General features: G+C 41.4%; 1 protein-coding gene across 3 annotated transcripts in view; it reads right to left on the minus strand.

Moving 5' to 3' along the window:
• IGF1R (insulin like growth factor 1 receptor) overlaps nt 1–26,169 on the minus strand; it is a 318,403-nt gene that overhangs the window by 167,719 nt on the left and 124,515 nt on the right. The window lies entirely within an intron of this gene.

A 26,169-nucleotide genomic window follows, 5' to 3' on the forward strand; every position in this document is an offset into this window, starting at 1 on the left:
ATACATACCAGGACATACATAATTCTGTCAAGTTTGTCCCTAACTGTGTGATCTTGGATAAGTTAGCTAACCTCTCTGTGCCTCAGTTTCTTCATTTATAACATGGGTATAACAGCAGAACCAACCCTTGAGAGGCTGCTGCAACAGCTGGTACACAGTAAGTGTTCAATAAATATTCACTGCTGTTATTAACATTGTCCCTATGTCATCTCACCCCCTGTATAAGCTCTTTGCTAACTTTCCAATACAGAGAACAAAAACCAAATTCTTCACCATGGCTCCAGGGCCCATGTGATCCAACAGCCCTCTCTGCCTTTCACTCACCAGGCTCCAGCCACCCAACCTCACCTCATTCTCCTCATCGGACATCCCATGTGCATCCTGTGTGTGCCAGACGGTCTTGCTGGTGCTTCCAGACTCTGACGACCTCTTTCCACTGACGGTCTCCACCACCCTGGTCTAAGGTTCATCTTCTCTGCCCTACACTGGGGCAATAGCCTCCTCCTTCTGGTCTCTCTACGTCTGTCCTTGCCCCCTTACAGTCTCTCCTAATGCAGCTACCAGCATGGTCCTGTTAATATACACAGCAGCTCCAAACTTTGCCATCTCCTTTCAGAGTCAAAGCCAAAGTCCTGACCGTGGCCTCCAGGGCCCTACATAACTGACTCAGTTTACCCTATCCTCCACCAAGCTGCACCAAGCCCTCCAAGCTCCTTGGCTTCCTCCTCCCTTTCCTTTAGGTCTTTGTCCAAATGTCACCTCACTAGAGACGTTCTATGAATACCCTACATAAAAAGGCACCCGGACACCTGCCCGGCACCCCATACCCTGTACCCCACACCCAACGCATGACACAGCCCTCAATCCCCTTCCTTATTTTAATAAGAGCTCCATAGAGGCAGAGGCCTTATTTTGTCCACTGCTATAACTCTGACACCAGGAACAGTGCCTGGCACACAGCAGGTGCTCAATAAAATTTGTGGAGTGAATAATCGATGCCATCATGGAGATCTTTCCCTTGCTGGGGCCTATGACCTCATGTTCCTCTCCACGTCTTCTCATGGCTGATTCATAGTGTCAGGCCAAATGTCCCCTCTTCACAAAGGCCTTCTATGAGAATTCAACTTAAAGTCTCCATCACAATCAGTGAGTCTGTATTTTTTTCATGGCACTTACTGCTGTCTGACATTATTTTCTACCACTAGAATGTTTCCATCTGAGCATGGAGTTGGCTTTGTCTCTGTAACCCCAAGGAGCTATGTCAGTACAACAGAATGCTCATTTGTTGAATAAATGGCAATGTATATGCTAACATTCTTTAAAAACTAAAAGCACAGATCTAGAAGAGGAACTGGGAGGGCTCTGTCTTACCCCAGATGACACATACCCTGCAGGTGCACGTGCATGGAACGCCTTGGGCACCTGAAAACGCCGCCCTGCCCCCCCACCCCCAAATGAGGAGCTTTCCATCTGACCTGGGAGAAGCACTCAGAACCTAGACATGGCTCCAATGAAAAGAAAAACAAGTTGAAGTTACTAAATAACAGCCCAACATCTGTCACCACATATGAACAACTCTATGCACAGGTAATGGTCCACTCGCCATGCTCACTGTCCAAACACCTGGGCATCAGGTTTACCTTCCCCCTGAGCGGGCTTTCAAGCAGTCATCAGAGCTGCCTGGGAGACACAGCTCTAAAACAGGGCTCTGACTGCAGCCCAGGGGCCAACACTGAGCTCCCAAAGCTTTGGATGCATTTCCTACTCAGCATAGACATCAGGTGACTTCCTTAAAGAGGAAAAATCACCCCACAAGACTGCTGAGAAAGCAGGTGCGGCATTTATCAGTGCTGCCATCATCCATAGAGAAGCCAGGAATCACGAAATGTAACTCTGTGTACACAGAACTCTGCCACCCCACACAGGGCAGAGGGGAGAGCCATCAGAAACGCGGGGAACGGACCCCATCGCCAGCACAGCACCACACCCACAAATGAGGTGGGAATAAGCTCAGCACCCCAAGACACACAAGCACCATGGCTTTTATAGTTAGATGCACTCTCCACATGCCAACAGGATTCGTAAGTGAGAGCCTTCAAACACATCCAGTGTGAACATGCATTCAGCACACATTTCCTGAGCTCTGCTTTGTGCCAGGCTGTTCTCAATGCTCAGGATACACAAGTAAGAAAGAAATGAAAGATAAGGTTTCTGTCCTTGTAAAGCTTATATTCATGTCTGTGTGTGCCTGCCTGTGTGTGTATAAGAATATATACAATAGACACAATCATTAAGTAAATTAAGTCATATGTTAGAAAATAAGCACTGTGGCAAAATCTAGATTAAAATCACCAATCACTAGTCACGAGACCCCATCAGTTACGGAAAGACCATACAGGTACTGTGCAGAGACACCAGAGAGGCCACCCTGTTTGATTGACAAAAGTGTGCTTATCAGAAGGTAATCCACAGGACTATGGGATCTTTGCCTCTTTTATTCGCTGCAGGATTCTCAGCTCAAGAAGAGCACCTGGCACAGGTCAGGGACCCAGAAGCATTTGTTGAAGAAATGGAAGTGCTCACCCACTGAGTTCTTGCTGCTGCAGCATTCCTGGCAGGTAACCCTCTTGATATGGCTGAAATCTTTCCAAGGATGAAAAGCTGGGCTTTTACAACAAACTAACAAGCAAACCCCAACCAACCACCCCCACACACCCCCAGGCACCTTTACTGCATTACTCTCTGGACCCTCTGAGATACATACTGTCTACTATTAACGCCAGCACATGCTGTGATGGGATTTCCCCAGCAGTGCCCACACGATGCTGGGCCCACACAGCCTGTGACACCTGCTGGCCACTTCGCTCCCACGGAGAAGCCTCTTTCGTATTCACATGTGCTGGGGATCTGTGTCTGCTGAGTGCTGAGCTGCCCGCCTGGGATCAGCCAGAGACGGCACGAACCACACCCCAGAGGGGCAGACCCTGGATGGCTATATTGTCTATGTTTCAGATACAGTGATTTAGCTATCCTATTTGCCAAAGGTAATTTACACGGGTGTCTCAAATTACTAGGAAGAAGGCACAGGTGATATGAAGGGACCACCCACAAACACCTGGCATGTTCCATCTGGGAGCGACAGTTCTCAGGAAACAGCATTTGTAAAACATGCTTATTAAAAACTTAGGGAGATTTTCTATAAGAAACACATAATAATGCTAATATAATCATTTGTGTATTGTTAAGTTTTTAACTTACTGATACATGTGAATGCATTTTTAAGACCAAAAAATACATGAATTTAATTCAAGTCTAGATGGCAAAGTCAAATTAATGTAGTATACAATTTTCTTAATAAACATTTCCTTTCCCACCCTCTTTCACCCCATTTTTCTGAACTTTAAGAAAAATTTGCCTTTTTGCTGTTTCCTAAACAATCTATGACTGCTACAATAGTCAATCTTCATTTTTCCACTTAGTTTGCTTATGGATGTGAGGGTTAAATGTTATGAACATATAATTTAGTGCTTACCACATCAGCAAATCCAGCTTCTTCCTTCAGCTGATACACAGTGAGGTTAAGGTCAGGGAAACATCCGTGCCTTCTGGTCCAAGCTGAGAGCATTGCTAAGGTAAGCAATCAACGCTTGGGAGGCTGGGGTTGGGGGAATGTCAAAGATTACACAATACGAATGCTAAAGTCTATAAAACAATGTTGAAGATTCAAGTCTAAAATAGCAGTGGTTAAGGGGTGGGGGATTCTTGCTTCAAGAAGACACTAGGCACATTTTCCAGTTAGAGAGCTTGCAGTGAATTAAGATCACTTGGTATTTCAAGAGTTTCCCAAACTACTGTAAATGAAGGGCTTTGAAATTATTCCATTTTGAAACTCATTACTGATTTTGTTACAACCAAATAACAGCAAACATTTGTACGGCAGTTTCTAGTAGTTGTACATAAAAATGCTTTGGAATACATTACTTGGGAAACGGAACTTTACACAGACAATCAGAATGCCACTTACCTAATGGGGATGGTTTGCTTACTAATTAATTTTCAAGTCCATTTTGTAAATAAAAACAGAAATGGGGCCATCCTGGAGAATCATGATGCTGTTAACTGAGCTACACGGAAGGCAGAGTTTTCTTCCTCTTATCTCTGGTCTTTTCCTTCTCACACCAAGCAACCTGAGCACCCTGGGGGGCAATACCTGCTCTCTAAGACAGAAGAGATGGGTGTATACATCCATTCTAATACAGAATGTCTCCATATGCCCAGCCATTTCTAGGGAAAATCATCTCTGACAGCTGGCATGAAATCAATGTCTACCTGAAAAGTACCTTTGAGAGCCATCTAATAAAGGCCAAAACCATGGCCATGAATCCAAAACTAGACTGGCATTTCTAAATAAGCTAGAGAAAAATACTCAGTGTGCGACATCTTCTAAACTCACAGCTGCTGAACAGTGTCTGAATTTCAGTCACATAGCTGAACTGAATGCAGAGGACACGGCCATTTGTGACCAACATTTCCTTTCTACAGAGGAATACCCAGGACACTTGTTACGGCTGCTACCTAAGCGCTAAAATAGGGTACTTTGCCACTGTGCCCCCTGCTTCATCTCAAAAACTAAAATTTTACATCAAAAATTGCCCTCATTCTGTGCCTTTTTGCAAAAGTGGACCTATCTAAATTCTAGCAATGGAACAAACGCACGTATTTTAGAATACTCTGCCTTCGAGGGTCTCAAAGGTTCCAGGGTGTTCCCTCTTAGGATGGAGTTTTATCTTGGCTGAAATAAAAGGGTCTTATTAAAGTCTTTTTCCTACAGACCTCTGGGTACAAATTATAGATTCATGTCAAAGCAGTGAAAGGGATTTGAGGCAAAAGATGTTTCTTTCATACAATATTATGCATCAGAGTATACATTCTATGCTATAAATATTAAGTAAGGGATAATGTGATATATTTACTAATATTTCTGTCAAAATAACATCTAAACTGTCACTTTAACAAGGAAGCTTCTCCTTCTGTTTTAGTATAGAGAAGCACTGGGATATCATCTCTTTTCTTTTTTAAAAAAAATGTATTCTGACTACTGGTAAAATCAGGAGTAACTTGAGTCTGTGACTTAAAGGGCAGAGCTAAGCCCTAGTACTACAGTGATAACAGTTACAGGAGCATCTGATTACATATAAGCTGCCTCTTTATAAACCCTAAAACATCCTAAGGCCTCCATTTTCATTACACATGTTCAAAAATGCTTTTAAAATGGACTTGTTTATTGACAATACAAGATTTTTTTAAAGCACTTGTTTTCCTTTTCTAAAGGGGAGACTTCTATTTACTAATTTTCACATCTGTCAATACTGACAACTGGATCTGTTGAATAAACGTTTATTCCTTTTGACAAATAAACTTCATATAAAATTGAACTAAATGGAACTTTATGATCAGGGGCAAGAGAATTTGGAGCAACTTCGCAGATTAGTAATATCTAACAGTGGCCAGGCCCTGCAGGTTCTCTTGCAGTGGCCCTGGGGAATGGACCAGTCTTTGTATCAGCAGAGAACAGGCAGGCCAGAGCTTTTCAGGAGGAAGAAAAAAACAACCCAACAAATCAATACAGCAATATACAATGGTAGACAAAGCTACACGTGTTTACAGAGTTTCGGCGCATAGAAACATCCAGTTCAGAAGCCTGTTGAACTTACATCTGTATTTGGAATCTCATGGGAGGCAACCCCTGGCAAAATATCAACTCTTATTGAACCAAAACAAAATTTGTGTAGGCACAGAATATCAGTACAAAATATCCAAAAACAAAAGCTCACTTTTCCAAAAGAAAAATGGTAAGTTCAAGGAAGCAGTCAATAAGTAAGAGGAATAATATTTGAAGTTTGGGCTTTGGGGTTTGACCTTCCCATCCTCCCATGCCACCTAGGAATATTCATTTTTAAAAGACTGAAATTAAAATATATAATATATATATGAAAAGATCGCCTAATTGGGCCAGCCATAATCATCTTAAAATAGTGACCTGGGTAACAACTACCTACCATAATTTATCCTTTGAAGATAACCACAGATTGATAGTTTTGATTTTAAAAGCTTCTTTCCAAACAAACAAATAGATATCCAATCAAAAGGAGCATTTTAAAAATGGGAAGATTTTGCTAATTTGTCTTCATTTGCTAAGATGAATCTTACTCTGAAACCTCATTTGAGGGTGCTCCAGTCTCTCAGGATGCATAGAAACGCCTTATAAATGCTAAGTCATTTAGTAATGGGTATGTATTTGGGCGTTAGTCATCTGCTCTTCTTGTTGAGATAAAGAGCCACCATCTAAAGGTGAAGACTTCACCTTCCCTACATTTACAATACTCTACCTATCAAACTTTCATTTGGATTATCAAATAAATGGGGGTTGATAAGACAGCTGTCAGCCATACCTAACAAACCTGAAACCTAAGTGTTAGGAAGGTTAATCTGACTCAAGTATTCTACATACAATGAATCTGGGGACTTTTCAGGGTAATAGGGAAGGAAAAAAGATTTTTCTCTTAACTAGCTGCTGGGCTCCACAAACAGGGAGAATTGTCTAAACCTGAGCCACCATTCTGATCCTCAAACTCTGCCAGGTTAGGACCTGTATCTAGATTGTGTACTGGAGGATATTAGAGCAGACTGCTCCTCTGCCAACTTCTCTCCTTCCGTCTTCTATTTCTTCCCCTTCAAACCAGACCACTGAAACTCTCAGTTTGTATTTATGTGAAATAACAGGAACCTTAAACATGCTACCTTCTATTTGTACAGAATTACCATGCAATACGAAAGATAATGATTATGCATTAGCTACGCCACTTTTACCTGTGAAATTTATCTCACTGTAGCACTATAACTCTATTTACTAAAATATGTTCATCTTTCCATCACACAGCATTTTCACCAACTTATAATTTTAAATGGAATCGGAAAATATATGGCCTTTCCTAATGGCCTTCTTAGGTTTTCAAGCTTCTCCCCACCTTCTACTTTTTTTCAGATGGTATAAGGACTTTTCATCTGTGAAACCAATGGGTACTTTTGGTTGGAAAATCTTCCTCTGACACAGTCCACAAGTCACACATTACACACTTAAGTGGTCACAAACAGGATTTTAATCTATTTGAACAGATCACCAATCTTGGTTTCATCCTTTTATAAGTAAAATGTAATATAAAAATAAACTCCTTAATAAATGTACTAAGTTGAAAGTGAGGTAAAAACTAAATATTAGAGGAAAAGATACAAATAAGTTAGTTGTTGCTTTTTAAAGTTTTTCAAGATACAGAGTATCAGTACAGTTGTTGCATTTGAAAGATGATGCAACAGACAAAGGCAACCACACCCCCAAGATCTTTGCAGCTCCACAAGAATAGGATTGAGACACTTAAAGAATATGTCTTAACATTTATCAGTCAATAATTTAGTAGGCATTGTTAAGTAATTTCTAACCAAGAACCCATCATCATCACTGAATCATCTGAGCATGAACTAAGCTATGGAAACTTCTTTAAAGAAAGTCTGGGACAAGCTTCAATCTAATGAAGGCTTAGGAACAGTTTTACTTTGTGTACAACTACAGCTTGTGGGAGAAGAGGCATCTTACAATAGGACAAAAGAACACAAAAAAGAAAATGATCTTTTTGATTAACCAATGTCATTTTCTGCTTTTAAGCATTATAAGATAAATGAACTAAAGGTAATCAAATGATGAAGTTCTTCCTGCCCTAAATGAATGTGTGTTTAGTGCATTTACCTACTGAGTCAACATGAAGTGAAAGAAAAATAAAAGAAACAAAACTAAATTTTATAAGACAGTAGAAGTTTTAATACATACTTAGTTTTAATGCTGTTAATTTTGTTTTCCTTCAAATTTCCATGAGGGGAAGACTCTGGTTCAGTCCTTCTCTGTGTTCTATACAGCCTCTCCAGGCACAGAGACCGAAGGGTCTGCAGTGAGAAAAGACCATGGAACAGCTGCAGTGCCCCCTCTGAGGATAAAAACAACAGCCCCAGAGGCTACAGAGCCAGCTAATGGCCCAGCCTTCACTGCTCCCAGACTCCATCTTCCCATTCCCCCACTACACCACAGGACCTTTGCAAGTGCACACTGCATTTGAGATAAGCTTCCCCAGACATGCTTTCACGAGGAAGTTACGGAGTTTTCTGTGCTCATAAACAGGATCTGGCACCGCCCTATCAAGGGAATGATCACCTGTAAGAAGAGGGAGGACAAAACTATCCCTGATGGCTCTTTCCATGTTTCTTTTAAACAAAAAGAGTAATGATCTTTCTAGGTAAGCACACAAGTTGCCCAGGCTGCCCCCTTTCCCTTCAAACACCCATACCCACCTCATATGGCACATATAGTACCCCAAAATGCCAGGTAAGCTGGGTCACCTCACACACTGCAATGACCAAGCCCATCTCTTCCATTGCCCATGCATCCTTCCTTCTATCACCTGTCCTGGCCTCTTTCTAAACCCAAGTGGAACAGAGCCACTTGAGAGCTTCCTTCACAGAAATCCTCGGGAGGCAAAGTCCCAGAGCACAAACTACATAGAAACTGAACAGTTAATGTACATTTCCTTTGGCTAAGTCACAGACACTAAATGTTGGCAGATGGAATACATCTGAAGCAAATCCCGGGCCATTTTCAGGGCAGGGACTTGCTTTTATTCTCTGAGCTCCAGCAACACCATCTCTCTGACTTCTCCCTCCAATGGTGCTTTTCCACCCAGATAACTTGCCCCCAAAGCTGAGGACCCTCCCAAGGCCATGAAAGGGCCCTGGGTTCACCTCCACTGTCATAGAGTTTAAGAACACATGCCCTGTATAGCCTGTTTATTTTGTTTGCTTGTTTCCTTATTACACTATAAGAGCGTAAACCAATTTGAAATACCCTCCTCCAAAGAAAAAGCTGTGTGGCCCAATTTTAAAGGTCTACTTCAGAAGTCACTGTTGCACAACATTATAATTAAGAAATGGCATATCACCTTCTTTGTAAGGTATAACATTTTCAATGTTGCAATATAAACTGACCACCTCCTCTAAGGAAAGGACTGGGAGTCAGGGGCAGGGAGGTGGGGAGCAGAGAAAGGGCAAAAACAAGACCTTGACCATAGAAGCAAGAATCTGACATTGGATTCTTTTAGAAACATACTACATACATAAGGAAAATGATGATGCTATAAAGTTGTGGTATTTACATTTTAAAAAAAGACTAGCCGGCCAACCTTATCATCCCCGTGGTTCCAATGGGAAAAAGCGTCATCAGCACAATTGTACAAGCTTAGAACAATGCGTCCCTGTAAACTGAGTGTTTTTTTCCTTTCAAAGATAAATCAAGATGCCATAACCTAGGAATAATACAACTACTTACAAAGAAAAAAGTTGGCAATCACGATCTGAGTTAAGTTTAAGGTCTGTTTGTCTTTCCATTTTACAAGAAGGTAAATGAACAGGAAAGTGAGCTGGAACAAGTAAACTGAGCCGTAAGCCTATGTGTGCTTTCTTGTAGAAGCACAGTCTGACTTCAAACACACACATACACGCCACTGCAAAATGACTTTTTAAGTTAAAAGTCAGAGAAATCAATGTTTTACTGACTATGGAGCATAAAAATTCTTTATTTGCTTTCATCAGCTGAAAAAAATGCTAGAAATAACTATGGAGAAGTGGTAAAGAAAAAAATGTAATGTACACAGTTTTGCTGAAAACCATGAAGATATCAGCAGAAGAAAAAAGAAAAAGAAGTAAACAACAAATGTATTTCACACAAAGATGACCGGAGCTGTTTCTGCATAGCCTCCACCTGGAGCTGAATCACCGGCCAGAACAGGGATGAGGACAGGCCTCACTGGCCTCCCAGAGCTGTCAGAGCTCAGCAGGACGGGAGAATCCTTGGGTAGCCCCAATCAATGCTGAGCAGTACAGACCATTTGCAAAATTGCTCAAACTGTGAAGTTATTTACACGCAGTCAGGGAACAGACTCCCCCAAACAGGGAAACTTCTACGAGACAAATGCCTTAAAAATTATTTTATGAAAGAGATGTCTGTTATGTGTGAACAGACACTAATGCCGCTGCACCTTGGGTAAGTGATAGGGCTCAGAGAACAGGAAGGAAGCCTGTGACTTAGCAGACAACAGGACAGTTCTTCCCTTTGACCTTCCACTGGTCCCAGATTATGACTCAGAGACTGTCTCCACTCTTTACCCAAGGGGAGATCCCTGCACCTCCTCCTCTAACATCCGACATCTCTAAAACGCTCCTCTGAATCCCAGAAATACAGAAACCACAGCACTCACGCTGGTGAGCAGATTCCTAATTGCAGAAGGTGCACACAACTTGATGCTTTCAGATTAGAGTCTATCCATTCATACCATGCATTTGTTCCTACATAAAGCCCCTCAATATCATATGGGCATGTGCAGGAGGTCACCCCACATTATTAATTCACAGAAATCACTACACACACACACATACACACACACGGAGAGAGAGAGAGACAGAGAGAGACAGAGACAGACAGAGAGATCCCTACCTACCATAGGAACGTGGCCTGAGGATCCAGGGGCAAATCTGTCATCAAGCGTGGTGAACGAACTGAAAACCCCCCTTTCCCTTAAGCATCACCCCCATTTCTCTTTTGTCTCCCTTTCTCTCTCCAAATTCAATGTTCTCACACCACAAAGGGCCTCCAGGAACAGGAACAAAAGTATATATGACTGATTCAAAAAGCAGACACATGTTCCTACCAGACACCTCCAGCTAAGTGTTTCAATTCTTTCCGAGTTGAGGATACTATTTGTTGGTGCAAAAGTAATTGTGGTAACAGAAGTTTCTGCAAAGTACTTCCAATGTGGAACCCACTTCAGTTAGAAATCTACCTAGGGTAACGGGTCTCTGTTTTAAGGATCAATACTCTACATCTACTTCCCAAAGGTCCAAGATTTATTGATAGCAAAGGTCGGGGAAGGGTTATAGAGTTTTTCGTTTGGATTAGGAAGGGCAAAGCTCTGGGTAACCATTTTCCCTTTGCTCAGGCTCCAATGCCTTCAGGATTTAGTCAGTCTGAAAGTTTCATAATTTAAGTGGGTGGTTTTGTGAGCATGGGTTTCTGGGTTTGTTTGAAGGTGTTTTTTCTGAGAGTGCTATGGGGGCACTTTCTATCCACGCCCCAAATATAGTCATGAATAAAAGTCAGGTTGGCACAGAGTGACTTTATTCTGTTCTGCAGGCCAGAAAGATTCAGGAGAGGACAAAACAGAGACAGGTGTGCCCGGAACATGCTGAAGTCCCACTTCTATGCCATGAATCCTTCCTGGGAACCCAGAGAGACAAGTTCTACTCAACTCCCTTGTCACCCGAGTCCCAGCCCCGAAGGAGGTCCAAGTCTCATGACCAATTACTAAGGGGTGCTGATGGAACCAGGGCACTCTTGTGGATATTTAAACTGCATTGCTGGCTTACAGAATGTCATCACCAACCAGAAATAGTGCTATTTCAATCCAAAACCCAGGCTCTGAGACTCCTCAAGTGGGTGAGAGAGGTAAGGAATGTCTAAGGATCAGTTCTCCATGACTTAAGAAAAGGTTAGGATGGCAACAAAGTGGGGAGAGGCTTCACATTTCAGACAGGCTCTCCAGCTGCCCAGCTCTCTGTCCTACAGTCATGCAGGCACCTGCTTGATCATCTTGTGACCAGATACAAGCCCAGTTATTGGCCAGAGCACAATGTCCTCCCCAAACTATTCTAAAAAAATCCTATGAGTGAAAATATACATGCAAACCTGCACTTTCTTCCTCCAATGCAAATAAAAGAGACAGTGGTTCTTCACTGTATTAGAGGCAACAAAGAAATCCTCTGTGTTTCCAGTTTCCTTAGAATATTTGACTGAAATAAGCTTATAGATTTTGATTCATCCAGATGTCTTCAAATACGCAAAGGAGCACAAACCAACCCTGAGCTGGAAGGCACTTGGTCACACCTGAGGCCTGGCCATTCATTGCAGCACATGGCTTTCTTTCAATGGGGCAATCTGTCCCAGAAAGATCTAGAGGTTTTTTCTTCTTTGTCAAAAATAAAAAATAAAAAATAAAAAAATTAACTCCCTGGTTAACAATGAAACCACAGAGTAATGACAATTTGCAATATGACGAATTATTCTGACTCTCCATTAGATGAGCCAAGGAAACCACACTGTATGTACTTTCAGGTTTTCCTCCACCTTGTTCTAAGGTGGCTTCAAACAGGTGCTGACCCCAAATGACTGGAACCAACAAAACCTGCACCGAGGTCAACTTGTGGGGAAACTGAAGACTCATCTATAGACCTAGGCAACTTGCTTTCCGTATCTGGGATTAACAAGGCTGTACTTGCTGAAGCCTAGGAGTGCACGTGATTTCTGGGGTAGCCACAGACCAAGCCCTAAAAGGGAGGGTGAGAGAGGCAGGGTCTGCAAGGGAGGGGCAGCAGCTGTAAGACTGAGCGCTCGGACCATCCATAATTGGATTAGACAGCCACAACCAACCGACTCTTTCAGCAGACCAAGCCCACACTGTGCTCCTGCTAGTGGTCATGTAGGTATGCTTTGTTTTAAGGAAACCCAATACCTACATTCCTGATTTACAATACAGATCCTTTATTGGGGTACCTCACATGGTCAGACCCTCCTGCCTCTCTTTCCTTTACTGCTTGAGTTGGGTGGGGATCAGTTCCTGAGCTCTAAGGAAAAATAATTACAGAATAGAGAATATTTGCATCAACCGCACAATCATAGCAGGCTAGACTGCTTTACCTACACTATCTAATTCAATCTTCAAAACACTTCCAAAGGCATTTCATTTATTCCCAATGTACTGGTGAGGACTCTGGAAAAGTTCCACAAAACCTTTGAGGCAACAGTCCTCTGGATCCTAAAGCCTGTGCCCCTGGGGCCAATTAACATGTCTCCTATAATAAGTATTAAAATATAAATTTTGCTGCCCTTCCATATGAACATTATTTTTAACTCTAGATTACCTGGGACTGAGATCGTGAATGTTTTCTAGAGATTCTATTACTTGATATTCCCAAATACAGTGCACACACAACTACTTTCATATGCTACAAAGGGAAGAGGGAATTGTGACATCTGATAGAAGGATAAAGAAACTCAAGTCCAAAAGAACTGCAAGTATCTGACTGTGTACAATCAGTTGTTGGCACAAACTAGATATACAGTGTATTGTTTCTAAAAAGCATGCTGTATACAAGAAAATTAGATAGAAAATTAGATTGAATTCCCTAAATAACAAGATGACATTCTGATGATTTGGAGGTTAATTACTATAAGGCACTAACCAAGCAAGTCAAATTCCAGTTGCAAAATTAAATTTTAAAATTGTAATCATAAAATTACAAACTACTAGTAACTATTTCCCATGTTTAACAGCTTGCTCCCTTCTAAACACATACACATATATACACACGAACTTCTGCGTGTTCATATTCTTTCTGGTTTAATTCAAGTTGTTGAAAACCTAGACATGTTGTAAATACAGTCATCCCTCAGTATCCAAGGGGGATTGGTTCCAGGACTCCTACGGATACAAAATCCTTGGATGCTCAAATCTCTGAAATAAAATGGCACAGTGTTTGCATATAACCTATGCACATCCTCTCATAGACTTCAAACCATCTCTAGATTACTTACAATACCTAATAAAAATGCTGTGTAAAAAGTTGTTATACTAGTTTTTAAAATTGTTATCTTTATTGTTGTATTATAATTTTTTTTTACTGTTTTTTCCCCCAAACATTCTTAATCTGTAGTTGGAGGAATCCGCAGATGTAGAACTGAAGGAGACAAAGGGTTGACTACCTGCAGTTTTACGTAAGAGATTAGAATTACAATAACTCAGATAAAGGATGTTCACAAACTGGACGTTAAACTAGGGCATATGGTCAAGTATGGCTTAACCCAGTCTAAATTGCTCAGCAGGAAAATGTGTATTTTTGCCAACTCTGACCACCTAGGTTGGTACACCTCATTCTGATGTCAACCTAAGGGGTCAGAGTTGGCCAAAATAAAAATTCTTCTAGCAGAAATTATTTCTAGCAGTAAAAAGAAAAGGGAGATTCTCAGATATTCTGGACTCCTGCAAGGGGTAAGATTACCCCTAGGACTTCTCTGTTTACTGCCATGAGAAAAATGCCAGCTTTTGGCACCATAATCCAGAGCTGAAGAAAGAATTTTTATACTTAAAAATAGGATTCAGAGGCTGGGCATGGTGGCTCACCCCTGTAATCCCAGCACTTTGGGAGGCCAAGGCGGGAGGATCACCTGAGGTCAGGAGTTTTGAGACCACCCTGGTCAACATGGTGAAACCCTGTCTTTACTAAAAATACAAAAATTACCCAGGCGTGGCTGCAGGTGCCTGCAATCCCAGCTACTTGGGAGGCTGAGGCAGGAGAATCACTTGAACCCAGGAGGTGGAGGCTGCAGTGAGCTGAGACTGCGCCATTACACTCTAGCCTGGGCAACAGAGGGAGGCTCCATCTCAAAAAAAAAAAAAAAGGATTCAGATGCCATAGTATTTGCAATAGACCAAACAAAACCTCTATGTGCATATAGCACATAAATAACTTCTAATCCAGCCTAGGAAGGATAGCATGGTACTATATATAAACCCAATCTGTGACAGCAACACTTTCTAGCAATAGCATCAGTATTCTCCACAAAATTTAGCAAGTGATACCTAATAAAAATAAAATGAGTTTACATATATTGAGCATATATTAATAACTAGTAATAAACTACCATAAACTGAAAAGTGAGTTCAATAAATAGTATCTCTATATACTGGCAATGAGCAAAGAAATTAAATACTTAGGGTACAACTCTATCAAAACATACACAGGATGACAAAAACTACAAAACGCTAATAAAGTAAATCAAAGAAAAACTAAATAAATGGAGGGACATGCCATGTCCATGGAATGTAGTACATTCATACCACAGACTACCATTCAGTAATAAAAAGAAACAAACTACTGATAAACACAACAACCTGAATGAATCTATAAGGAATTACGCTGATGGCAAAACGTCAGTCCCAAAGTGTTACATACTATGAGTCCATTTATAGAACATTCTTAAGTGATAAAATTTTATAGAGCGAGAACAGGTTAGTTTGTAACCAGGCATGAAGGAGAGAAGAGAGAGAGAAGGGAAGTAGGTGTACCTTTGTGGTGATGAAATATACCCTCACTATACTACTGTCAACATCCTGACTGTGATACTATACTACAGTTTCACAAAATGTTACTAATGGAGGAAAATGGTGCATGGAATTACTCTTTATTATTTCTTGAAACTGCATGTGAATCTACAAGTATCTCAAAAAATTTTTTTTAATGGGGGTGGGGAGAGGTCTCCCAACAACAAATAAGTTAACTTGCCATCCTCCAGCAGCCTAGGCAGGCAGACAGCTTTGTGCAAATCACATCATCATGATGCTGGGCCATCCAGATGCAGAACATATTCAGCCTGTGTGCTGCCACTTCATCAGGAAGTCACAGCTCCAAAAAGGTTAATTTTTAAGTCTCTATTTATAAATCCCATCTTTAAGCTACATTGCTTTCTTAGCTCAAGGACTATTTCAGTTGTAACAGTTTAGGATTATATACTACGAAAACAATAAACTAAAGGAAGATCTTAAAATAAGCAATTACAGTAATTAGCACTAAAGAATTTCTAAGTCGATTATTGGGCAACTTTCTCAAGGAACAAGACTATTTTAAACTAAAAGAATGCATACCCAAGACATGTTTATTGCAGCATTACTTGTAATACTAAAAAATTGGAAACAACTAAATGTCTAATTTGGAGCAATTAAAGAAATCATGTCCATCATTCCAGCTTTATGCAACAGTTAAAAATGCATAAAGAGCAGGTTCGCATGCACTGACAATAATTATAAGCAAGGTAAATTATTAAGCTGAAAAAAGATACAGAACAATGCAAAAAGATAACCCCATTTAAGTATTTAAAACTATAAAGTAGAACATATGCATATATAATATAAATAAATGAGAGAGTATTTTCAAAATTAGTTGTAATGAAGACTTCATGGGGAAGGGGATGGTGACATTTAAAATGTATTTTCATTGTAAAGAAACAAAAAAATCAGAATTTACAAATTTAGATTTCTATCAATCATGATTAAAATAAGATGTTTTCCACTTAATTCAATGTGGTAAACAAAGCTGCTTCCTTTCATCCCAAAATGCACATATTCAGGTTTTTATCCAAATGTTTACTGAGTTTTGTTTCTTCTCTAAAAGTGTCTAGATTAGGGACTCACAGATTCAATTCTTTCAAGGAACACTACATATTAATAGAAAAATTATTTGCTCAAATAGGTTTGAGAAATGCTATTTCAAACATAAACAGGAGACCAAGGCAGGAGGATCACCCGAGTCAGGAGTTCATAAGCAGACAGGGCAACACAGCAAGACCCCATCTCAAAAAAAAAATCAACAGGAGGGAAATAAGGTAATCAGCCTTTTGTTGGGCTATGAAAATATTTTAGGCCAGTGCATGAAAAGATGCTCAGAGGATTTCAGAGTTTGAGAAATCTGACTACATTCCCTTAACCCTGGAATACCACAATGTTGTCCAAATTATCCATCAAGTCCACAAAGACAGGAAATAGACTCAATATAGCCTCACTACCCTGGCACCGTAACAGCACATGGTACATAAGGAGCATGTGACAAACATATGCAAATAAGAGGCACAAAATATGCAAGCTATATAAAGTTCTAAGTAGTTTACATATTTGGCCTATCTTGTTAACACTATTTACTAAAAAAAGGTTAAATGTTATTAACTCATTATTTCTATTCAAAAAGCATTTGATAAACAGTAGAAATTCAGTCAAGTACTTGCTACTTTACAAAAAGCTCAAGTAAATAAATATAAATGGAAAACTGAGAAACTGGGTTCCACTATAAGCAGAGTCTTCACCAGTTATGGGTAGTTCTAATGCAAATCTTCTAATGGATTTAAATACGATCTGATGTGCAACATTAGTAATGTGGAGGGACATTTATTTCTAGCAAAAGTGATCAGTCAAGTCCCTTCTACACCCTAACCCATTTCTTTTTTGCCCCCAATTTTAAACCTGCCTCACTATTAAAGCTTCAAGACAAACCTTAGAATCCTTTTATCAAGCTCCAAACAAGCTGCAGAAGTACTGAAATTGTTTTTAAATTATAAATCAATTTGGGAAAAAGTGACATTAATATTCCAGCTTCTCACCTAGATCAAATGGTATTTTGCTTCATTTAAATCTCTTTTTCTTTATTTTGAAACAGGGTCTCGCTCTGTCATCCAGGCTGGAGTACAGTGGCACAAACATGGCTCACTGTAGTCTTGACCTCCTGGGCTCAAGTAGTCCTCCCACCTCAGCCTCCTGACAAGTGGACAAGACAAGTGTATGCCACGACTCCCGGCTAATTTTTGTTTTGTTTTGTTTTGTTTTTTTAAGAGACAAGGCTTGCTATGTTGCCCTGGCTGGTAAATCTTCTTTTCTACATTGTTCAGTAAGATTGTGTAGACTTTCTGTAAATACATTCTGCAAGTTTCCTGTTAGAAATACTACTTGTTATCTGGATTGTTTAATTAAAAAGAAATGTGGTTTTATTACTTCCAAAAACATTAAGCAATTCACTTATCTATCTAAACCGTAAGGAGATCCTTAAGGAGACAGACTGCCTAAAGTGAATAGTGAGGAATGATTTATAATTAGTATGTTAATTTCATCTGTAAATAGGAAATTATAAAACTTTTCAAGGCAGTTAAAAAAAATTCCATCAAGTAGATTACATATTCACCTTACAATTTTATTTATTTATTTATTTATTTATTTATTTATTTATTGAGACAGGGTTTCACTCTTTTTGCCCAAGCTGGAGTGCAATAGCATGATCTTGGCTCACCACAACCTCCGCCTCCCAGGTTCAAGCGATTCTCCCGCCTCAGCCTCCCCAGTAGCTGGGATTACACGCATGTGCCACCACCCTGGCTAATTTTGTATTTTTAGTAGAGATGGGGTTTCTCCATGTTGGTCAGGCTGGTCTTGAACTCCCGATCTCAGGTGATCCACCTGCCTCGGCCTACTCTCTTAATTTAAACAACTATTAAATGAGACAATACATTGCAAAGCATTTAGAAAAGTGCCTGACACAGAAATAAGTTTTCAATAAACACGAATGTTTGCTGTTATTACATAAATTAAAAAAAAAAAAAAAAGCCACCTGGCTCCATTCTTGGTTGGCCACAAACTCTGAAGAGGTGGAGTTAAAGTGTGTGAGGTATGTCGGAAAACCAAAACCTCCCATGCAAGTCACTACTACAGCTGACATCCCGGAGCCAGGGAATTTGGTGAACGTCTTCAATGGTCACAACAGAAAAGGGAACTAACTCTAGATCCCCAGGCTGACTTGCCCACTGAGCCTGGAGGGCAAACTGCTAATTAACTCATCTCCCCACCTTTCTTTGCTTGGGTTCCCCTCCTTCCATCTTCACCCCTGTGCCAACAGTACATCTCCACAAATAGCCTGCTCTCGTGTTCCCTCTACTGGAGAGCTGTGGTCCCCAGTTGCTCCAACGTCCGACTTGGCTCCCTGCAGATGGAATGTCCTCCTCCAGGGAGAGGTGCTGGAGGTCAAGTGCTAATGTATTGTCAACCTTTGACTCCAGAGAAGCAGATTATATGATTTAATGATAGTTCCGCAACAGAAAAGATTTTGAAACGTGTAGCTCAAAACAGTAAAATTTCAGTGATTATCTGAAACTGAAGTAGTCCATACTGCTGACTGTGTAACCTGAGCAACTTGTTTTAACTCCTCGGAGGCTGTTTCCTCATCTGTACAGTGAGAATAGCAGTACTTACCTAACAAGGTTGAGGATTAAATGAATTAGTATTTGTAAAGTGCTTAGAATGGTACATAGCACAGAACAGTGTTCTATAAGTATTTCTTGAAAAAAATAAATAAAGAAGCCTACCTTAAACCTTAAGAGAAAATTTTTTAAAGCCAAAATTTTTAAAAGCTAAATTTTAGAATCAATTGCATTTTAAAGTCATCACTAAACATGAGGCTGCTGCTACACAGTCACTTGTGCTGGATTATATAACAGGTGAAAACTTATTCTCTTGGGAATTTCCAGAACTCTGTAGCACAGCCAAAATACACTGACCTTGAATACACTGTTCTTCAACAAAGTGGATGTACTGAACACTGAATTGATGTTACTACTTCGTACCAAGCACACAGCACTGAATGCTCTCACGCTCAATTATCTGACAGTGATGCTAGTAAGAATAAGACATAATTTTTAATCTTATTTAAAACGTATTATGCACTCCCAGAGTACTTAAAAGAAAACTACTCTTCTGCTCTTCATGGATATCTGTTCATAAGAAGAAAAACAGCTGGTTTTGGGACTGGTGGTGGGTTTTCCCACTGATTTCAAAAGACAGAGAGCTATGCATATGCTAACTTCCAAAGAGGCTATCATCAGTCACTGGAAATCCACAGAAAAGGTCATTGCCAGAGATCTGCCACGTGTGATCCACCTACTCTCACTTCAAGGCCACTACACCAGGCTAATGCAAAGCCCCTGGGAAGGTGGCCCAGTGCAGGACAGACACAAAAGGGACCATAGTCAAGGAGCAGCCTTACTTTCTCACCTCACCCAAGATACAGACCTATGGGCCAAGTGAGGGGAAATCAGCATATGGCCACCCAGGCCAGGGTTACGCCCACTCCTCAACCCTGCTCCCAGGGAGAAAGACCGTACTCTTGTCAAAGGGCCCTGTGGGTGAGAAAGAGCTAGAGGGCCGCTGTGACCACTGAGTTTCTGCACCATTTGGTCAACTGAAAATCATGACCCTCTCTGGGTCTCAGTCTTCTCATCTGTGAAGTGGAGGGGTAGGACAAGATGACACGAATAACAGAATGAGTGACTATAACCCAAGCCCATACTTTAGTGTCAAGGATTGTGAGAACGAAGCAAAAGGCATCAAGCACTCTGAATTGTACAAATAATGAAGATAATGCCCACAAAGACAGATGGAACATGCCTCACAGCTTCTCAGTTTTCCTACGACTGTTAAGATAACTAGTCACCATGTAGCATGACTCCAAGGACCACGTATGGGCTTTGCATCTTCTGTGAAGGCTTCCGTCGCCCTTGGGGATATGTCGCTGTTCTGTCCACCAGCACTCTCTCATGTTCTCAGGACAGTGGCATAATTATCCATTTCTGTTCTGTCCCTACCCCCTAAAAGATTACTCTAGAACCTGTTCTTATTAAGCTCTGCATTGTCATTGCTGTCATTGTCATGCAGTAGGTGCTCAATAAATGACAATACCTAACCCACTGTACACACATCAAAAACAAAAGAGCATCTATGGGTCTTTATACTGTAAGGTTTTACTTTCTTCTCCCCTACTTCCCTACTATTGGTCCTTCCATCTAGACCTTACCATCTGCAGTGGTCTACATTTGGGACCCTTACAGTAAACATGTGCTACCTCTCTGAAAAGTCATGCAGCTGCTCCCAGCTCCGTCTCTGCATGACCAGGCGAGTAAGTGCAGACCTCTTCTTGCATCTGTGTGGTTCTCTTTTCCTTAGGCTGAAATGCTGCTCTCCCCGTCAGCTGTGAGGATGCACTTACCGCCCTCTTGCCCACCATGGTATGGGGCCTGGAGAGCTAAGCTTGTGTCTGCTCTGACTTTGGAGAGTCCCCAGAGGGGTCATTCCTCGGCAGCTCGTTCCATCACTGAGAAGTGCTGCCTGAGATCCCAGAGTTGCCTGCACCCTTGAGGTTCCTCTTTGGTCATTGTTCCTTGCTTGGACTTCTTTAGAAGTCTAGAGACTTCCGAGGTTGGTGAGCAGACTGTGTCCTTAACAAGCACTTTGTTTCTCAGGGCCTCCCCAGGTCCCTAACCACCTCCCTCTCAGACTCCCAAACCCTGGAACTGAATTCAAGGCAACCTTCTTCCCTCTTTGAAAGGTTTAACAAACAGCATCTAAACTTTTACCTTGGAAAGCACATTAACCAAGTTCCAAGTCACATGAACTAAGGGATGGCCCACTTAAACCACACTGAGTAGCTCCGAGGAATGTCTCCACTGGTACAAGTGCAAAATCCAAGCAAAGGCCCTGATTAGCAACTGAGTGTGCTTCGGGACACCGGCCCCTCCTGCCTGGCCCTCTGCCGCTGCAGCAACACATGTGAACGACACGGTAACTGAGCACACCCCTGAGCACACCCTGGGAAACAGACTGCAGCCCTCCCTGGCGCCCGGTGATTACAGGCCAAGGCTGAAAGCAGCAACAAGAACCAAGAAACAAAGCCTTCTGTGAAACCAGAAACCACACAAGGTCACAAAAACAGCAAGAACTTGTAAATCCTGAAAACCCTTCAGTGAGGAATTTTCCTAAGCACCTGTGTCCAGCTCTGAACCAACAGTGGCTTGACACATACCTGAGACGATGAGAGCACAAATCCAGCCGCCCCTCCGGAAAGACCATTCAAGGTCACGGGCGTTTTAAGATGTGGCTCTCTTTAGGGCTTATCTGTGGAAAAACATCCAAGGCACAGACCAAACAGCCGCTTTGAAAACACACTTAAGACAGACCACAACCTTGCACACCGCTGTGGCCTCAGGTGAGAGGAGGTGGAGGTGAGGGCCGCCTGGCACCAATGTCTGGTCAAACGGCAGGTAGGGAACTTCATGCGCACCTACACTACTTCAGAGCCTGGGCTCAACGGGGAGGTAGGGGGAAGAAGGGAAGAGGCTCTTATAAATAATGCTGACAAAATCAAGTACCAAGAAAGCAAGTGTCCTGTTAACTAGTTTCTTTTTTAAAGAAATAAAATCTGGCTGGGCATAGTGGCTCACGCCTGTAATCCCAGCACTTTGGGAGGCCAAGGCAGACAGATCTTCTGAAGTCAGAAGTTTGAGACCAGCCTGGCCAACATGGCAAAACCCCATCTCTACTACAAATGCAAAAAATTAGCCCAGCATGGTGGCACATGCCCGTAGTCCCAGCTCCTCAGGAGGCTGAGGCAGGAGAATTGCTTGAACTCAGGAGGTGGCAGTTGCAGTGACCCGAGATCATACCACTGCACTCCAGCCTGGGAGACAGAGTGAGACTCTATCTCAAAAAAAAAAAAATAAATAAATAAATAAAAATTAATTAATTAATTAAAATAAAGAAATAAAATCTCTCTTGCCCCATCCACCCTCCCTTCAAGAGTTTAAGGAAAATCACCACAAAGAGAAAACCAAAGTCAGTCAAAAGCTGCTTAAAGGATGTGCAATTGCATGTGATTGAGAAAGTCTCTGTATGATTAAAGCCAGAAAGAAGGCTGTGTACTTGGCAAATACTAGGCACTGTATTTAGGCAAATATTCTTTCAACTATCAGTCTCCTCCTCCCACAACACACCTCCCTAATTTGCAAAGATATGTTTAATAGAGCAGTGGTTCTCAAAGTGTGGTCCCAGACCCCAAACAGGATCACCTGGGAACTTGACAGAAATGCAAATTGTCATCATCCAATCAGCCTGAGACCTGCTGAATCGGAAACCCTGGGAGACCCACTGTACTCCGCCTGGATCCTTCAGTGCGGACCAGGGGCCCAGCACCAGCAGGCGCCACAGGCACAGAAGCCAGATGTTGCTCTGATCCTTACAGCTGCAGAGGTGGCCAAAGACCCCTCCCCAGCTGCTTCCCCCACAGGTGGGGGCTTGGGACACTTCCCAGGTGGCATAGCTGTGGTGGTGGCGGCAGTGGTAGGAGGCCCAGGTTGAGACATGAGGGGAAGAACAATGTCTAGGGCAACGGTCCCTGAACTTGTTTGCACAAGGTACCCACCCAGAAGCCTCGAAAACACAGATGCCCAGTCCCACCCCTAGAAATGGTGATTCAGTTGGTCTAGAGGTGAGGGTGGCAGCCTGACTTTGGAATTTGAAAAGCTCCCCAGGTGATGATAATGTGCAAACAAGTTTAGATCTGCCTACAGTCTTGTGACTGTTAAAACAGAGATGGGGCAGGACACAAAAGGCACCTTCCATGTGGAGGTGGAGGTGGAGGGGAGTGAGGCAATGGCCCCGCCTGCTACACCAGGGAGGACTTGGCCTGAACCAGCTGGGGGTCATCCATTTCTGAGTGCTCCAGGGGCCTGGCACCAGCAAGGGCTTGATGCACATGGACTCAGGTATTATAACCTATTTTCCCTCTTAGGACTCTGGGACTAAGGCAGGTTATTATTAACCTCCAAGTCAGAGAACCTCCAAAGAAACCAGGACTCAAACCTGGGGCTGCACAGCTGGAGTAGGAGTGTGGTTCCCAAGCTACGAAACCAGTAAGTGCGACCCTACCTCCAGTTCCCTGATGTAATATCCAATAATGAGACGAGTACTATTCATCTTTCTTTTAAATTTAATTGTGGGAAAATATCCATAACAAAATTTACCATTTTAACCATTTTTAAGTATAGAGTGCAGCAGCATTAAGTACGTTCACACTGTTGTACAACATCACCACCAGCCATTTCCAGAACTTTTTCCATCTTGCAAAAGTGAAACCTTCGCTCTCTTCCCCAAACCCCCCGCAACCATCATTCTGTTTTCTGTTTCTGAATATGACTACTCTAGGGAACCTAATCTAAATGAAATCATATAGAGTATTTGTCCTTTTGTGACTGGCTGATTTCACTCAGCATAATGTCCTCAAGGTTCATTCATGTTGTTGCATGTGTCAGAATGTCCTTCCTTTTTAGGACTGAATAATATTCTATATTTCTTCTTAAAGAAACAATTCTCAACTTTAAAGTCTAAACTCTATAGTCAAACCCTGCATTTTCCATGCCTAAAAGCACAGACACTGCAGTTCTTGTGCAATGAATGGTAAATGCATCCTTCAATCTTTTGTGGGGAAATTTGCAATATGTTCTCCATTTTTGATCTGTCTTGTATTTTGGCCTCATATTCAGACCAGAAGAATCTGCTTTACAATTTGAATCACAAGGGATCCGAGATGGGTGCTGTAGCCAACCCGACTTAACAGGCAGCATTTCTAAGCACAGAAGAGAGAGAATTGAATCTGATTTGAAGGGATTCAGGAAAGGCTCATAAAACTTCAGTGAATGTCCCATGCTTCTAAGATCCTCTTCTTTTTGTCATAGCATGATGTCTAAACCCACAGCATAGTTCTTCAGCTATTTCTGAATTGCTGAGATTAACCAAAAACCAATCCCAAAAAGAGATAAAAATAATTGATTAAAACTGATTATACAATAAGGGGACTTATTTCCTTAAAACTGGAAAAATACAAAAATAGGGTAGGTTTCAGGCACAATTTATTCTGGGCTACTACTGCAGTTTTCAGTGATTCTTCCAGTCCTGTCTCTCACCCCACAATGACTTTGTCCTTAGGTTGGCTTCCCTCCGGATCACAAGATGTCCTCAGACACCTACTGGAGCTATGTGGACCCTTATTCACATCCAGAGAGAACACTGCTTCCCAGAACCACCAAACCACAGTTCTGAGCAGCGTTCTAAGGGATCAACCTGAGCTGTGGCCAGGAAATGCCTCCCTGCTGATTACAGGGTAGGGTATAGTCCATCTTTTGGGGAAGGGAGGATGCTCTAATGCTAGTTGGGGTTAATTTCATCCAAAATGCGTGGCTGCTATGCAGTGCAGATAAGAGTGGTCCCTAGAACAAAATCTGGGTGCTGTGAGCAAAAGGAAATGGTTGCCGATCCATGTCCCCCAAGGCACCCCATGGCCTAAGTAATGCTCCATGTTAATCCTTGTGTCAAAATTTCACATACTTCTTGAGAAGGCCTTGATTGGAGTAGTAAGCAAACTAGCCTTTTAACTTTTTCCCGTCTCAGGGAATTGATTTATCCTTTGTGATCACATTAATGTTTGCAGATGTCTTGATCTTCATTAATTATGTGAATTTTTGTAAAGTTGAACATTGAAGCCAACAGCAGCCATACTTCTCTTTTAGGAAAATGGCAGCCACTCTGAGCCTCAAGGTTTACACAGCCCACAACATTCTCTGGATGGGACTGTATATGCAGCATGGGGGACATCTGAGTCACCAGCTACTCATCTTGTATAGCAAGAGAACAAGAAAAAACTGAGTATAGTAACCAAGGAAGAAAATCATAAAAGTTCACACACTGAAAACAACTTTCTAATTCTCTTACCCATAGTTGGCCACAGTTGAGCTAAGAATCATCACCAACAGTTAACTCAAAAAGGCATGCAAGTATGTGGTAAGATACTATAATTTTGAGGTTAGAAAATAAATCCACGTGTTTATAACTTAAGTAACAGTGATTTGAATCAAGGAGTATTAATGACTATACCCTTAGAAAAAGAATGATTCTAACCACTTAGCCTTCAGTGCCCACCCCCTATCAAAAACAAACACATTCTGTGATAACAAACATCATAATATGATCTTTATTTGTCTGCCCTGGAAAAAAACACATCAAATCATGACTAGTGTTCCTGTTATTCATTCCTCCCCAACAAGTGGAAAAAAAAAAAAAAAGTGACCTTTTGGCTGGGCACAGTGGCTAATGCCTATAATCTCACCTCTTTAAAAGTAAAAATAAATAAATTAAATAAATAAATAAACAAATTAGCTGGGCATGGTGGTGCACACATGTAGTTCTAGGTACTAAGGAGGCTAAGAGAGGAGGATTATTTGAGCCCAAGAGTTCAAGGCTTCAGTGAGCTATGATTGTGCCACTGTGCTCCAGTCTGGCCAACAGAGACCTAATTCTTAAAAAATAAATAAATAAATAAATAAATAAATACATAAATACATAAATAAATAAATATTTTTTTAAGTGATCTCTTGAAGTCTTCCTTCATGCTTATTTTTCACAAACCTTTCTTAGGTTCAGAACAGCTTGTTCAATATTAATTCCGTAGAATAGAGCCGACCACACTATGAGGACTCAATTTGAAAACAGTATACTAAAAATATCAGTGATTTTCAAAAAATTCTTTTCCAGACTAGAAATTATCAAT

This window comes from Macaca thibetana, chromosome 7 (genome assembly GCF_024542745.1).
Source record: "Macaca thibetana thibetana isolate TM-01 chromosome 7, ASM2454274v1, whole genome shotgun sequence".
NCBI classification, from domain to species: Eukaryota; Metazoa; Chordata; class Mammalia; order Primates; family Cercopithecidae; genus Macaca; species Macaca thibetana.